Source organism: Lycium ferocissimum, chromosome 1, assembly GCF_029784015.1.
Source record: "Lycium ferocissimum isolate CSIRO_LF1 chromosome 1, AGI_CSIRO_Lferr_CH_V1, whole genome shotgun sequence".
Lineage (NCBI taxonomy): Eukaryota > Viridiplantae > Streptophyta > Magnoliopsida > Solanales > Solanaceae > Lycium > Lycium ferocissimum.
In genome coordinates this window covers 20,527,226-20,533,134 of record NC_081342.1, presented here as the reverse complement: position 1 = coordinate 20,533,134, position 5,909 = coordinate 20,527,226, and positions in this window count along the sequence as shown.

The window sequence follows — 5,909 nt, the reverse complement described above, 5'->3', positions numbered from 1 at the left end:
CTTCAATGAAACAACTTGCCCAACCAATGAAACCAAGGCTCAATCCTCCGAAGCAACTACGCCAAGTCGACAAGGGACCTTGAATTAGTACTAAAACAACAAGGAAATAATTTTGGAATGAAGTTTTGGAAGATGGAATTTTCCCTATGTTCAGCCGAATACACCTCTATGCTCTCTCTTTTTTTTTTTTTGTGTTCTTGATTTCTTTTGTTTTCTTGAATTTTCTTGAAGGTTTGATCCTTAAATAATTTAATTGGTCATATGCCATGCACATGATCATTAAATGGATCTTGGGCCAAGCCATAAAATGGCCGGCCACCTTAAGTTGTTGGGCCTTAATCCCTTCAATTTTTTTCACTTGGTTCCTTAGGCCCAATTGACGATGGTCGTTTTGGAAATTCACGGACTAATTTCCAAGTTTACCATTTTGCCCTTACGCTTCTTTAATATTCCCACGTCAATATTTCCTCAAAAATAACATGCACATTAAATAATATCCACTTAAAGCCTTATTCTTAACATTCCGTATTATTTCCAATTTTTCCGAATACGCACGAAATGCGAGATATAACACGCAAACTCATCTCAAACACAACCATGTATATATCAGAAGCCGACAAGGCTATCAAATGGCGCAACGACCCAAAACATGTACAAATGCAAGCCGACAAGGCTGCTACGGCGAATGGGATCGCCCAAAACATATAACATACAAACACAACTGTACAGAATGGGCATAACCCACATACATGTCCACGGACACTTAAACCGACAAATGTAATCATATGACGGACGAAAGTCCCATTACCCCTAAACAAATATATACATATGCAACGGACGAGTATATACAAAAATGTGGCTCGAGGAATAAGGGGAGCACTCCAAACGGAGAAAAGGATGTCCTAGATCGGCGGATCACCAAACCGTGCGTCCGTACTGCATCATGGGCATAAACGCAGCCCCCGAAGAAAGGGGGTCAGTACGAAATATGTACTGAGTATGCAAAGCAGAAGATATAGTAAACAAATCTGAATCATAGTCAAAACAGAAGTACAGAAAGTAAATGCATTTCAAAAATATCAAAATGTTTACTTTCGAAATACAAATCATGCATGTGGCTCGAAATATGGTCGCCCGCCGTGCTCGCCGGCGCCATAACACAAAGATAACACCAGAAAGTTTCAAATCTCCGTATCCCCGTCACACATCATAACACAGCATAACGCCATACACAGCATAACACCAAATATAAGCGGAACCCGGCCCTCGAGCGAGGGGCTCGGTGAACCATAAACACAGCATAACATTGGAGTATAACAAAGTGCGCACGACACAGAACCGGCCCGGGACTCGGCGAAAGATATAACAGAATGCACGAACGGAGTCGTGAGTAACCATATGCATAAAATCATTATCATAGACTCAAATGATAAGTAAAATGACCATACTTAGAAATCGGAATAATAACCAAATCAAGTTCTTTCAAAAGTCGTCAGGATTACAAAAAGAAGAGTCGCGGGACCCACGGACGGGTGTTGACCCGAACCGGGCCCGCCTACGAAAAACATACTCATCATACGTCATACAACCTCCTACGAACATATCGAGGCAATCCGAGCCTTTCTGTGAAAGATACGGGCGTTCGTAGTTACGGAACTTTTTAAAACAGACTTTTTATGCAACATTTGGAAATCAATTATTTCAAAGACATAAAGGCCAATATTTCATCATATCAACATATGAATTCCAAGAAATGAATAAGAGTCATAAACATGCTCGGATTGCGAGAATCGAATTTCCTCGAGGCTCGTGTCATAGCCTACTTGTAACTAAGGCATGCCAAAGAAGAAAGGATTGAGCTTTACATACCTCAAACGCACTCTGCTACCCAAACTCAAGCTAATGTCAACCTACGTCTCGGACTCCCCAAGATCTACACAACGTCATAATATGCCAAACATTAGCTATGGACGTTTAGGCATTTAATTTCAAACTAACACTTAATTCTACAGAAATTTGGGCAACATTTCCCCTGTAAATAGGCCAACTCCGAGAATTTAACTCGGCCAAATCAACAACAACAACATCAACAAACAACCTAGCAACATCAATAATCGATCCGAAAGGCAATATAACATTAGTAACTCTCTTTTACATCATTCAACAACTTTCAATATATTCAATTCAACAGCTTACCTTCAAGCCAACATCAACGCTTATACATTCAAATACTACCCCGAACCCATACCAACAATATTCAAAGACATTTTAAACAATTCATACAACATTTCAAACATCCCAAACAACATCCCAACTCACCCGAAATCTGCCCCAAACCCGAGAACACCACTATAACCCATTCCTCACTTTCAAATCATGATTTGCACCAACAATCCACATTCTAACAATGTCATTCTTATAAATATACAAATTACATTAAATGCACAATAACCTCCAAATCAGCCCATACAATTGCAACATCAATCTTGAGTCATTAAACTCTCATTTCCAACATAGAATTCACAACGACGACAATTAAAACACCTCCTACCTACATATTGATGATTCTCATCCATTTCTTCACCCTACAACAATCACAACATGCTAACTAGACTTTAATTCATTGCTTCAACACAACACAACACACACACACTTACACGGCCATGCACTACACACACAACCTCAACTCCAATATGCCATATTTCATAAATTTCCTCCATTTTAACATACTATAACATGCATACATCATTCATAACCTATAAAACATGATTAAATCTTACCTTTCTTCCTTCAACTTCACAACTAGCTAGGGTTTGCAAGGATGAAAACGGATGGTTGGATGACCCGAATAACACTTCCACATTACTTAGGGACCTCAAATTAGTGGATTTGCATCAACGAAATAATTTTGGGATGGCTAATTTTTGACTTGAAAAATGGGGTTCTTGGCCGAGAGCCTTGAGCTTGTTGTTCTTCAACTTCTATTTTTTTTTTCTAAGTGTTGGATAATGAAGAATGAATTAGTAGTCATATTTTGCATACTAGTAAGACTTATACAGGTGTCCATGGCCCACACATGTGTTGGACCAATTAAAATTGGCCACAACATGTGTGGGAGCCACCTCCCATTCACACGGCCAAAGGGCCAAAAATTGCATGATTTGCAACTTCCAATTATATCACTTTTGGTCCCAAATTTTCCTAAATGTTCCATACCAACAAATTCATGCACAACTTATGTCTTAAAATAAAATCGAAGGTCCAAAAGTCTCGACTTTGTATCCCGGAATGGTTTTGTCCCTAACTTATCATAGTTAAACCGAATTGTCCCAATGTATAAAATACGGGATATAACACTTTCACTCCCACTACTAGCGACGAGACTGCTGAATTCTGAATGGTAGTTCCCCTGCTACCTGAGTCCACTACTCGAACTCCTAGCCTAGCTAACTGCTGGAGCTCACGAGCCATTTCTCTTTTCTCTGGTCGTGCATCACACAAACTTCCCATGGATCTACGGCTAAGAGCATCAGCCATAACATTTGCCTTTCCGGGGTGATATAGGATATCAACATCATAATCTTTTAGTAATTTCAACCATCATCGTTGCCGCAAATTCAACTCTTTTTGCTTGAAGATATACTGAAGGCTCTCATGATCTGTATAAACATCCACATGGATGCCATATAAATAATGTCTCCACATCTTCAATGCATGAATCACCGTAGCCAATTCTAGATCATGGGTTGGATAATTTTTCTCATGTTTCCATAATTGCCTTGAAGTATACGCAATCACCTTATCATGTTGCATCAACACACAGCCTAGCCCAATGCCTGAAGCATCGCAATAAATAACATAACCTTCCAATCCTACGGGAAGTGTCGGGGCCGGCGAAGTTAATCTATCTTTTAGCTCTTGGAAGCATCTGTCCATTGAAACTTTGCTGATTTCTGGGTCAGCTTTGTGAGTGGTGTAGAAATAGAAGAAAAACCTTCAACAAATCTCCTGTAATAACCTGCTAAGCCCAGAAAGCTACGAACCTCCATAGGAGTTGTGGGCCTTGGCCAAGTCTTCACGGCCTCAATCTTTTGGCTATCTACCCAAATACTATTGGCTGAAATAATGTGCCCCAGAAATGTCACTGAGTTCAACCAAAACTCACACTTAGAAAATTTTGCAAACAACTCTCGAGTTTGAAGAACTCTAAGGACAGTATGCAAATGATCCGCATGTTCTGCCTCGGATCTAGAATATACCAAGATATCATCGATAAATACAATCACAAATAGATCTAGGAAGGTCCTGAACACATCATTCATTAAATTCATAAATACTGCCGGTGCATTAGTTAGCCCAAATGAAATCACTCGGCAACAATACATTTATATCATCGTCAACAAGTATGCCCACAACAATGTACATAAGCCGACGAGGCTAACAAAATGACATCCAAAACATAGGCCGACAAGGCCAAATACATCTAACCATATATACATGTCTACGAGCCTCTAAGGAGAGTATGTCATATCATATTGGCGGGACAGGACCCCGCCGTGCCCATAAATATATACACAAGAGAATAAATACCAAAAGTTGTAGCTCCGAATGAAATAGAGCTCCGCTATGTAGTCCCTGAGTAATAAAGCTGTGGATCAAGTCTGTCTCCCTGGCCAACTATGGGCATGACACAGCGTCCACAAACAAAAGGACGTCAGTACGAAGAATGTATTGAGTACGTAAAGCATGATCAATATCATTATAGAAGCATAATAAGCAACATAAGAAATAGCATAAGATGAGAGGTAGTAGATCCAACGTCATAAACGCTTACTTCCTTTTCATAGGGACATTCCATTTCTAATGCGTAACCGTGTATATACATCCATATCCGTATCCGTATCCGTACTTATTTACACTTTCATACCCATATTCATATTCATAATCGTATTCATATTCATATTCATAATCGTATTCATATTCATAGTCATATTCATAGTTCGTTTACATAGTCATATTCATCGTTCGTTTACATAGTCATATTCATAGCCATCACCGCAGAGCCATGAAGGATCCGTGTTTCACATACCCGGCCATGGCAAGGATGGGTATATATACTCCGGGCCCTACCAAGGCTCGTGGGTTATTCGTACTAAGCTGCGATTGGTGTGCGCGCGATACATAACATACCCGGCCATATAAGCTCGGTGTTACATAATAATCATACATAGACACATATACGTAGGAGCTCATAAGCATCTTTGACATCATTCTTTGTCGTTACGTTCATTACATCTATCCTAGAGGATTACTACCATATAAGGAATTTAGTACAATCGTATCATATCGAGAATCATGAGCTTAGTAGCTTTTAAACATAGAATCATTTGGAGGACATCATAGGCTCATAGACGAATAGAATGACTAATAAAGAACCATGCCTTATGAAAGAAGGGTTAGCCTTACATACCTTTCCGTTCAACTATTCTATCAACTTTTTGCACGTTCTCCTTAATGCTCACGTTTCTACCTTCATTAGAGCTATACTATCATTAGAAAATCGATAGCTTATCATACATGACTAAAGCTAGAGAAAATTGGACAGCATCTCCTTTATTTATACGATTTCCTCCATATCATATATCAACTTCCAAACATCAATAATAATATTCATAACAATAGTCTTTATTCACCTACATTATCCTTACTTCTCAATTCACTTCCAATCATCCATATCCATGATCATAGCACACTATTACATTCATTCATATACAATGTCCATCCCATGTTCTTAATATCATTTATAACATAACCATAATCACAACATATCAAGAATCATGACTCAATCCAAGCTATTACTCAAAAATGACACTATTCCCACATTAGCCCATTTTTTATATTTTTCCTAA